This window comes from Euprymna scolopes, chromosome 18, assembly GCF_053919585.1.
Source record: "Euprymna scolopes isolate OS-2025 chromosome 18, ASM5391958v1, whole genome shotgun sequence".
Lineage (NCBI taxonomy): Eukaryota > Metazoa > Mollusca > Cephalopoda > Sepiida > Sepiolidae > Euprymna > Euprymna scolopes.
Window position 1 is genome coordinate 61,519,982 of NC_136499.1, and position 12,100 is coordinate 61,532,081.

General features: G+C 32.2%; 1 pseudogene; it reads right to left on the reverse strand.

The window, feature by feature from the left end:
* Positions 1-4,010: 4,010 nt before the first annotated feature.
* On the reverse strand, positions 4,011-4,144 carry LOC145298044 (U2 spliceosomal RNA; annotated as a pseudogene).
* Positions 4,145-12,100: the final 7,956 nt, after the last annotated feature.

The window sequence follows — 12,100 nt, forward strand, 5'->3', positions numbered from 1 at the left end:
CATCTCCAAGGTCCAGCGAATGCGGACAAAACGTGACGCATGACGCCAACGTGCTTTATGAGCACATGTTTAATCATGCGATGACGTGACGAGTTCTCAATATAGGTAGAGTTTTAGATGCAGTCTGAGAGAAGAGGAAAAGAGTCAGAGAGAGAGAGAGAGAGAGAGAGGTCAGAGACGGCTGCTGACGTCGAACCTTGGAAGCCACAGGTTAGAGAAGAAAAAGCCATGTAAAGAAACTTTGAATTCCTCAAGCGAAATCATGGACCGGTCATGAAATAAAGGACGGCATCATCTTTGTGTATCTGCGTCTTCGTGTTGTGGTTCAACAGAAAATGTATTGTCCATTCATATAAGAACTTTGTGAAAATCATCATCTCAAAAATAGGTAAGAAATATATGTGTCATTGGTTATAGAAGCACTCCCGTTCATATGAGAACTGTCAAACGTATAAATGCCAAACGCACAAACTCTCGGCCTATCTATCTATATATCAAATCTCTCCTCATTGCGTATTACAAGCCGTCGGCTCTCGTTTATTAACATGTACCACAAACAGGAACATCTTAAGACATATGAACACTCAACACATGAACACTCCTAAGACTCTAATCTCCCACTAAGACTCTTCCTAAAACGAACAACAACAACAATAGAACAATACAGAATATACGTCATCTAAATAATAATTTATTCATTATAAATACATTAATAATTTTTTCCCGCTGTCAAAAAAAGGTAAATAAACTTGTCACACTTTATCTGAAAAACTTTGTGGTTTTTAGCACGAAGCATGCAAGCATGATATTAGATGCATGAATAAATAGTACATATTACTTCACCGGCGACGATGAAAACTGGAGAAATGAAAACACCGGCGGCGATAAAGGAGGCAAAATAATATCACGGTAATACAGACAGGCGAAACTATAACAACGGTAAGTGGATTTTCATATTATAAATGATTTCACCGGTTTTTATATATATATATGTATTTAGAGGCACCATCGGGCTCCGGCGGCAACATCGTATCCTATTATATTCTAAGTCTTTCATCCTCTCCCAAAATAGGTCTAGTAGGTAAAGGGTTATGGCTGGGGTTGGCGATACGAAATACACCCGTCTAGCTAAAACGCCTGTCAGTAATTTCCCCACTCTTTTACTCTACCGAAATGAAAACGTAGATTCCATGAACAAAGCTTCTTTCTTAGAACTGCACTACCGTGGAACTCTCTTCCGTTTGCCTGTTTCCCTGCTGACTACAACTTGGTTGTCTTCAAGTCCTGTTGCATAGTTCTTATTAGAAGAGGACTGATGTTATATATTGGCTGTCTTCAAGTCCAACATAAACAAATTCTTGATAAACCGCCCCCTTTAAGTACTCCAATTTCATTCATTAAAACAAAATTATAATAAGATTTACCGGTGTTCAAAAGTTTTCAAAATAAGTAAGGGACATGGAAAGCGATTTCTTCTGATTGGTTGTTGGTTACCATAGCAACTTTTTCGTCGTCGATAACTTCATAAATCATAGCAGGAATGTCGCTCACATGCCATCTTATTTGAGTTATATAAAAAGAGTTAACAAAAGTAATGCTCTTTGCCGTGCTAGTGCTGATAATTTTTCCTTTTGACGTCGCCAGTTAAGTCTGTTTCTCTCTCTTTTGCCATGCTAGGGCTGATAACCTTTTGCTTACGACGTCACACGTTATTTCTGCATCTCTGTTTTCTCTCCCGACTTTCTGTTTATTGGCTTAATTACTATTTTTATTTGATTTTTTTATTTAGTTAGTTTAAGAAGGTGGTAATATTTTTTATGGGTTGTTGACAATGGGTATGATATTGAACACAAAAAGAAAATATTATTTCAAAGCAAAGGCGAGAAAAAACATAAATTACATAGAAAAATGCGAGCATGAAATGTACTATGGTTAAGATACAACTTAGAAATGTAAAAGTACTAGTTATTAAACTGGAAAAGAAAAAGACAAGATATTCTGGTAAAAATATAATAACTTTATAACTTTAAATATTGCGTCATTAATAATTTTTTAAAAATCAATTTAACATTATATATAAATTCTAAATGCTGCAATATTTAAAGTTATAAATTTATTATATGCTTAGCAGAATATCTTGTCTTTTTTCCAGTTTTAACAAGTATATTTTATTTTTCTATGAATTGTGCATAAGTATTAAATGACTTAAACGGGGTTTAGCTGCAATGAAAGAGATAATATAAAGTAAATAATTTTCAAGAGGAAATGTTGATATGCAGTAAAACAGAATACGTGACGAAAGAATATCCATATCATAGTACAGGGTGTCCCAATAGAAACTGATGATTAAAAAATTCATAACTTTCTTAATTTTTTATATTTTTCTTTTACATTTCAGATCATCTAGAGTACCCGTTCCAAGGTCATCATGAGTCGTTACACTACCGAGGAGCGGATATTTATCGTAGAGTCGTATTTCGGTTGGATGAGTCATTATCAGAAACTCAAAGGGCGACAAATCTTCAACACAAGAAATTCTCCTACTCACAATGCAATAAAACCAGCCACAATAAATGCCCTTAAAACAATATAGAGGAGGAAATTAGGGCCATAAGCCCTGAAGCATAAAGTGATGTGCTGGACAATGTCCTGCTAAGAGCACAAGAGTGTGAAAATGAAAATGGTAGACATTTGAGTAACATCATTTTTCATAATTAAAATTTGAACTTCTGAAAAACATATCCTAGATTAAGTTGTGGAAATAAAATTAGAATAAGTAGACTATGATATCTTACTATAGCTCAGACAATCACAGAGAGGCTCATCTACCTACATATGAAAATTGGTTAGCATAACTTAAATATTGAGGAAGTTAATTTAATTTAAAATCCGTCAGCTTCTTTTGGGACAGACTATATAAGACATACTCTCCCTTCATAGTTTAGTTGCTTTTTTTTATTTATCTAAACATCTATATATATAAAAGGCAAAAATCGGTGTGTATGTATGTATGTATGTATGTATGTATGTATGTTTGTTTGTAACGCTAAAACTTTTGAAAGACGGAACCAGAGTTGACAAATTCGGTATCATATTGCACCTTGATCACCCGGATGACAAATATCGAAATTTCACGTCAAACGGACCAGTAGAAAGGGGTCAACTGATCGTTTTTCTCCTAGGGGGGCCCCCCAAAAAACCTGTCATTTTAACGTTATTCAATACGTGTCACGTGACGTGACGTCAGCTCAAACTTTTGACAGACACAACCAAAGTTGACAAATTATGTATCATATTGAACCTTGATCACCCGCATGACAAATATCGAAATTCCACACCAAACGGACCATTAAAAGGGGGTGAACTGATCATTTCTCTCCTAGGGGGGCCCCCAAAAAAACCTGTCATTTTAATGTTAATATTACATAATCCAAAAACGCTTAGTCATGTCACGTGACGTGACGTCAACATCCAGTAATGGCGAACAAATGTAAACAAACACTTTGTTTTACCGATACTTTTGTAATTTCTCTTCTGCTTTGTTCTAGAGATTATTAAACTCCATGACAATGTCTCCAACGTATTTAACTGGTTAAAAATAGTATTTATACAAGAGTTTTAACGAAAAATATCAGGAAAAAATGTACAGGAATAAAAAAAAATTCAGCTTTCAAAATATTCGTCGATAAAAAAACCGATCTTTATATTTACGCTAGCCATTTTGTATATTACCACGTGACCTGCTATCTCTTAAACTGGAGGGGGGGGATCCACTTGAATCCAACAAAACCAGTAATTTTTTTTTTCTATTATATATACATCATTTTCTATAAAATTAAGTGTAGACTTTATAATTAAAACAAAAAATGTTATTCATACTAAAAAAAAAAAACGCTTAGTCATGTCACGTGACGTGACGTCAACATCCACTAATGGCGAACAATTGTACCTATTTACTATGCCTCCCCACGGGACAGAGTTAGACACCAGGGTCGTTTTTTAACGTGGAGAAAAGGTACAAAAATAAAAATTGTCTCAGTCGTGGAGGATTTCTCCTCCACCGAAAGAGAACAAGAAATAGAAGTGCAGCATCTGAAGAACAGATACTACACTTTGATCTTGACCAAAAGGCCAAGAATGCGAACAATTGTAAATAACAACTTTTTTCACAAAACCAACACCGTCTTTCTTTTTTTTCTCTCTCTTTCTCTCTCTCACCCACTTACTCTTCCCTCTCTCTCACCCTCTTTCTCTTGACGTCACACCACTGTTAAACTGTGGGGGGGGGGAACACATTCCCAGGCATTATCTCCTATAGATGCACATTTTATTAGAAATTCAGCTTTCAAAATATTAGACGATAATAAAAATATAAAACCAACACCCTCTTTCTCTTTTCTCTCTCTCTCACCAACTTACTCTTCTCTCTCTCTCACCCTCTTTCTCTTGACCTCCTACTACTGTTAAACTGTGTGTGTGGGGGGGGGGGGTGAAGAGGCAGCTTGAAAACCAACAAAAACAGTGCACAGTTTCCCAAGCATTTGGGGTGGGAAGGGGGGGAAGAAGCCGAGCGCACAGTTTCGTGTGAGAGAGAGAGAACAATTCTCAACCTATATACTCAACAAATTTTTTATCTACAGATTTGAAAGTTTGTATATAGGGTATTCAGACATATGGAAATATATCTAGCATAATCTATCTATTATATCTATAAAAGTGAAAATGTGTGTGTGTGTGAGGTAGCCAGAGAGAGAGAGAGAGAGAGAGAGAGAGACAACAATTCTCAACCTATATATTCAATACATTTTTTATCTACAGATTTGAAAATTTGTATATAGGGTATTCAGACATATGGAAATATATCTAGCATAATCTATCTATTATATCTATAAAAGTGAAAATGTGTGTGTGTGTGTGTGTGTGTGTGTGTGTGTGTGTGCGTAAGAGAGAGAGAGAACAATTCTCAACCTATATACTCAACGTATTTTTATCTACGGATTTTAAACTTTGTATATAGGGTATTCAGACATATAGAAATATATCTAGCATAATCTATACATTATATCTATAAAAGTGAGAATGTGAGTGTGTGAGAGAGAGAGAACAATTCTCAACCTATATATTCAACAAATTTTTTACCTACAGATTTGAAAATTTGTATATTGGGTATTCAGACATATGGAAATATATCTAGCATAATCGATCTATTATATCTATAAAAGTCAGAATGTTTGCGTGTGGTTGTGTGTGTAAGGTTGCGAGAGAGAGAGAGAGAACAATTCTCAACCTATCTATTCAATAAATTTGTTATCTACAGATTTGACCATTTGTATATAGGGTATTCAGACATATGGAAATATATCCAGCATAATCTATCTATTATATCCATAAAAGTGAGAATGTGTGCGTGAGAGAGAGAGAGAGAGAGAGAGAGTAAGTACAATTCTCACCCTATATATTCAACAAATTTTTTATCTACCGATTAGAAAATTTGTATATAGGGTATTCAGACATATGGAAATATATCTAGCATAATCTATCTATTATATCTAGAAAAGTGAGAATGTGTGTGAAAGAGAGAGAGAGAAGAGAGAGAGAGAGAACAATTCTCAACCTATATATTCAACTAATTTTTATGTACAGATCTGAAAATTTGTATACAGGGTATTCAGACATATGGAAATATATCTAGCATAATCTATTATATCTATAAAAGGTAGAATGTGTGTGTGTGTGTGTGTGTGAGTGAGTGAGTGAGTGAGTGAGTGAGTGAGAGAGAGAGAGAGAGAACAATTCTCAACCTATATACTCAACAAATTTTGTATCTACAGATTGGATAATTTGTATATAGGGTATTCAGACATAAGGAAATATATCTAGCATAATCTATCTATTATATCTATAAAAGTGAGAATGTGTGTGAAAGAGAGAGAGAGAGAACAATTCTCAACCTATATATTCAACAAATTCTATCTTTACAGATTTGAAAATTTGTATATAGGGTATTCAGACATATGGAAATATATCTAGCATAATCTATTATATCTATAAAAGTGAGAATGTGTGTGTGAGAGAGAGAGAAAGAACAATTCTCAACCTATATACTCAACAAATTTTTTATCTACAGATTTAAAAATTTGTATATAGGGTATTCAGACATATAGAAATGTATCTAGCATAACCTATCTATTATATCTATAAAATAACCATGTGTGTGTGTGTGAGAGAGAGAGAGAGAGTCAGAGAGAGAGAGATAACAATTTTCAGCTTGTGTGTGTGTGAGAAAGAGAGAGAGAGAAAGAGAGGAAGGAAAATTCTCACCCTATATATTCAACAAATTTTTTATCTACATATTAGAAAATTTGGATATAGGGTATTCAGACGTATGGAAATATATCTAGCATAATCTATCTATTATATCTATAAAAGTGAGAATGTGTGTGTGAGAGAGAGAGAAAGAGAGAGAGAGAGAACAATTCTCAACCTATATATTCAACTAATTTTTTATCTACAGATTTGAAAATGTGTATATTGGGTATTCAGACATATGTAAATATATCTGGCATAATCTATGTATTATATCTATAAAAGTGTGAATGTGAGTGATGGAAAGAGCAAAAAATTCTCAACCTATATAACCTATAAAAGTGAGAATATGTGTGAGAGAGAGAGAGAGAGAGAACAATTCTCAACCTATATATTCCACACATTTTTGGGCACAGATTTGGAAATTTGTATATAGGGTAGGCAGACATATAGAAATATATCTAGCATAATCTATCTATTATATCTATAAAAGTGAGAACTTGTGTGTGTGTGTGTGTGTGAGAGAGAGAGAGAACAATTCTTAACCTACATACTCAACAAATTTTTTACCTACAGTTTAGAAAATTTGTATAAAGGGTATTCAGACATATGGAAATATATCTAGCATAATCTATCTATTATAACTACAAAAGTTAGAATGTGTGTGTGAGAGAGAGAGAGAGAACAATTCTAAACCTATATATTCAACAAATTTTTTATCTACAGATTTGAAACTTTGTATATAGGGTATTCAGACATATGGAAATATATCTAGCATAATCTATCTATTTTATCTATAAAAGTGAGAATGCGTGTGTGTGAGATAGCGAGAGAGAGAGAGAGAAAAAGAGAGAGATAAAAATTCTCAACCTATACATTCAACAAATTTTTTATCCACAGATTTGAACATTTGTATATAGGGTGTTCAGACATATAGAAATATATCTAGCATAATCTATCTATTATATGTATAAAAGTGAGAATGTGTGTGTGTGTGAGAGAGAGGACAATTGTCAACCTATGTATACAACAAATTTTTTATCTACAGATTTCAAAATTTGTATATTGGGCATTCAGACACATTTCAATATATCTGGCATAATCTGTCTATTATATCTATAAAAGTGAGAATGTGTGTGATAGAGAGAGAGAGAACAATTCTCAACCTATATACTCAACAAATTTTTTATCTACAGATTTGAAAATTTGTATATAGGGTATTCAGACATATGGAAATATATCTAGCATAATCTATTATATCTATAAAAGTGAGAATGTGTGTGTGTGTGTGAGAGAGAGAGAGAGAGAGAGAGAGAACAATTCTCAACCCATATACTCAACAAATTCTTTATCTACAGATTTTAAAATTTGTATATAGAGTATTCATACAAATAGAAATATATCTAGGATAATCTTTCTATTATATCTATAAAAGTGAGAATGTGTGTGTGTGTGTGAGCGAGAGAGAGAGAGAGAGAGAGAGAGAGAGAACAGTTCTCAACCTATACATTCAACAAATTTTTATATATAGGGTATTCAGAAATATCGAAATATATCTAGCATAATCTATTATATCTTTAAAAGTTAGAATGTGTGTGTGTGAGAGATAGAGAGAACAATTCTCAACCTATGCACTCTACAAATTTTTTATCTACATATTAGAAAATTTGGATATAGGGTATTCAGACGTATGGAAATATATCTAGCATAATCTATCTATTATATCTATAAAAGTGAGAATGTGTGTGTGAGAGAGAGAGAAAGAGAGAGAGAGAGAACAATTCTCAACCTATATATTCAACTAATTTTTTATCTACAGATTTGAAAATGTGTATATTGGGTATTCAGACATATGTAAATATATCTGGCATAATCTATGTATTATATCTATAAAAGTGTGAATGTGAGTGATGGAAAGAGCAAAAAATTCTCAACCTATATAACCTATAAAAGTGAGAATATGTGTGAGAGAGAGAGAGAGAGAGAGAACAATTCTCAACCTATATATTCCACACATTTTTGGGCACAGATTTGGAAATTTGTATATAGGGTAGGCAGACATATAGAAATATATCTAGCATAATCTATCTATTATATCTATAAAAGTGATAACTTGTGTGTGTGTGTGTGTGTGAGAGAGAGAGAGAACAATTCTTAACCTACATACTCAACAAATTTTTTACCTACAGTTTAGAAAATTTGTATAAAGGGTATTCAGACATATGGAAATATATCTAGCATAATCTATCTATTATAACTACAAAAGTTAGAATGTGTGTGTGAGAGAGAGAGAGAGAACAATTCTAAACCTATATATTCAACAAATTTTTTATCTACAGATTTGAAACTTTGTATATAGGGTATTCAGACATATGGAAATATATCTAGCATAATCTATCTATTTTATCTATAAAAGTGAGAATGCGTGTGTGTGAGATAGCGAGAGAGAGAGAGAGAGAAAAAGAGAGAGATAAAAATTCTCAACCTATACATTCAACAAATTTTTTATCCACAGATTTGAACATTTGTATATAGGGTGTTCAGACATATAGAAATATATCTAGCATAATCTATCTATTATATGTATAAAAGTGAGAATGTGTGTGTGTGTGAGAGAGAGGACAATTGTCAACCTATGTATACAACAAATTTTTTATCTACAGATTTCAAAATTTGTATATTGGGCATTCAGACATATTTTAATATATCTGGCATAATCTGTCTATTATATCTATAAAAGTGAGAATGTGTGTGATAGAGAGAGAGAGAACAATTCTCAACCTATATACTCAACAAATTTTTTATCTACAGATTTGAAAATTTGTATATAGGGTATTCAGACATATGGAAATATATCTAGCATAATCTATTATATCTATAAAAGTGAGAATGTGTGTGTGTGTGTGAGAGAGAGAGAGAGAGAGAGAGAGAACAATTCTCAACCCATATACTCAACAAATTCTTTATCTACAGATTTTCAAATTTGTATATAGAGTATTCATACAAATAGAAATATATCTAGGATAATCTTTCTATTATATCTATAAAAGTGAGAATGTGTGTGTGTGTGAGCGAGAGAGAGAGAGAGAGAGAGAGAGAGAGAGAGAACAGTTCTCAACCTATACATTCAACAAATTTTTATATATAGGGTATTCAGAAATATCGAAATATATCTAGCATAATCTATTATATCTTTAAAAGTTAGAATGTGTGTGTGTGAGAGATAGAGAGAACAATTCTCAACCTATGCACTCTACAAATTTTTTATCTACAAATTAGAAAATTTGTATATAGGGTATTCACACATATGGAAATATATCTAGCATAATCTATCTATTATATCTATAAAAGTTAGAATGTGTGTGTGAGGTAGCCAGAGAGAGAGAGAGAGAGTACGAACAATTTTCAACCTATATATTCAACAAATATTTGATCTACAGATTAGAAAATTTGTATATAGGGTATTCAGACATATGGAAATATATCTAGCATAATCTATCTATTATATCTCTAAAATTGAGAATGTGTGTGTGAGAGAGAGAGAACAATTTTCAACCTATATACTCAACAAATTTTTTTATCTACAGATTTGAAAATTTGTATATAGGGTATTCAGACATATGGAAATATATCTAGAGTAATCTATCTATTATATCTATAAAAGTGAGAATGCGTGTGTGTGTGAGAGAGAGCGACACAGAACAATTCTCAACCTATATATTCAACAAATTTTTTATGTACAGATCTGAAATATCACATTTGTATAGAAGTAGAAATCTTGATACCTACTCTGATACCTAATAAAAGAAAGGACACTCTTTAGGGCGGATTTTGATTATAACAAGTCACTAATTAGAAATTATAATAAACATTCTAATAATTTAAGAATTTTACCAAAATAAAATTGCATGGTAATCACCCAATTTCTGCCACAAAATTTTGATTGGCAGAACTCATAAACATAAAATATATATTTTCTAATTTCATCTTTTTTTTTTCTTTTTACATAATCTGGTTTGATGTTTTCCCAAATATTCAAATCACTATATTTTGCTGCTTAATATCAAATACAGCAACTGAGTTATTTTTATGCATCAAACAATTACATTTTCTCATTCATCCAAACTAATCACTGAACATCAATTTCATATTTTCTTCACTAAAATATTACTGTGCTTGATGTCATCAAGTGGAGCGGATCATTTTTTTTTCATTTGTTCACACATTTTTCCAATTTATATATATTTTAAAGATTCTTAGCCTATGTCATTGCATACCAATCTGTTTATTAAAAGTTAAGGTTCACTGTAAACACATATGTTACACCAAAATAAAAACGCTTCAGATAATGTCTTGATATTCAATTCAGTTTCTCACATGACATCTTATGAAGTTAGTAGAAATGTTACAGACTTTTGAATCTCAAACACTTTCAATACTGTGCACTGATATTTTCTTTTTTGCAATATAAGCACATTCATGATTTTTTTTACAAACGTTAAAAACTTTCACATTGTGTAGCAATATACTGAAACAATTATAAAAATATTTGTTTTTATTTTGAATGATGCAGGGCATCTGAAGAGAGATTTTTCTAACAAAATGAAAGTATAATTTTTAGCAATAGGTATCTAGGAAAAGGCCACTACATATGTTATAAGTTCCAAATTTCCACAACCTGGCAAATACTGGTACATGCTAGCAAATTTAGATTTGCAATTACAAAATATGATTCTAATTTTTTCCTTTGCTCTTTATTCTAACACTACACTAAGTTTACTGTGTTATTTCGCTACAGTTGATATTGTGTAGAACAATAAGAAAATCATAGTGAACAATGCATTCAACAAAATTTCACACACATTTCTAGATACCTATATCTAATAAGTTCAAAAGAAAGGACACACTTAGGGAGGTATTTTGGTGGTCAAGTCACTAAAAAGAGATTAGCTGGTTTCCCGGCATAGCCCAGGATATAATAAAGATTGACTGAAATACATGTTCTAGCTGGTTTCTAGGCGTTGCCAGGGATGTAATATAGACACATTATGTTGTATATTACCTGTTCTCTTCTCCCTAAGGTAAAACAATTTCATATACATGCTGTAAATTACCTATGCTAGGGATAAAACATGAACAATATCAGTCCTAGGGTAGATAAAACAAATAATACATAGAGATGAAAGATTCCTCTCCCCTAAGAATCAAACATATATTCAATATCTGCTTTTGTTTTTTCATTGTTTATACGGTCCCGAGCAACGCCGGGTAGCCCTGCTAGTTTGAGATAAAAAGCAAAGCAGAGACATAGATCAATCACAGCGATCGATATTGGTAAATGCTGAGACGCGACATCAACGGAAACTCATAATATCCGCTTGCGTCCAATTCTTCCTTGCGGAATTCAATGCCTTTATCTGGATTCTTTGATCATAAACATCGAATGTGTTGTAGAAACACAAAATAACGATCAAATTTATCAGACAATCTATTGATAACAAGTAAAACAAGAAAAAACAAATCGAGAATTATTGTCTGAAACAACGTTATTGTAATATTGAATGATCAGTAATCGATAATGCACCTCTTAACTTCGTTCAATATGTAAGAGTGTTTTGATTTTTTTTTCGAAAACTTTGTCATACATTTATTTAGAAACAAACGAGAAGCAATATTTCTATGATGCGTCCATTATGTCTGTGCGGTTAGCGAGGAAAGCGTTTTCTAAAAACTAAAATTAAGTGTAGACTTTATAATTAAAACAAAAAATGTTATTCATACTAAAAAAAAAAAA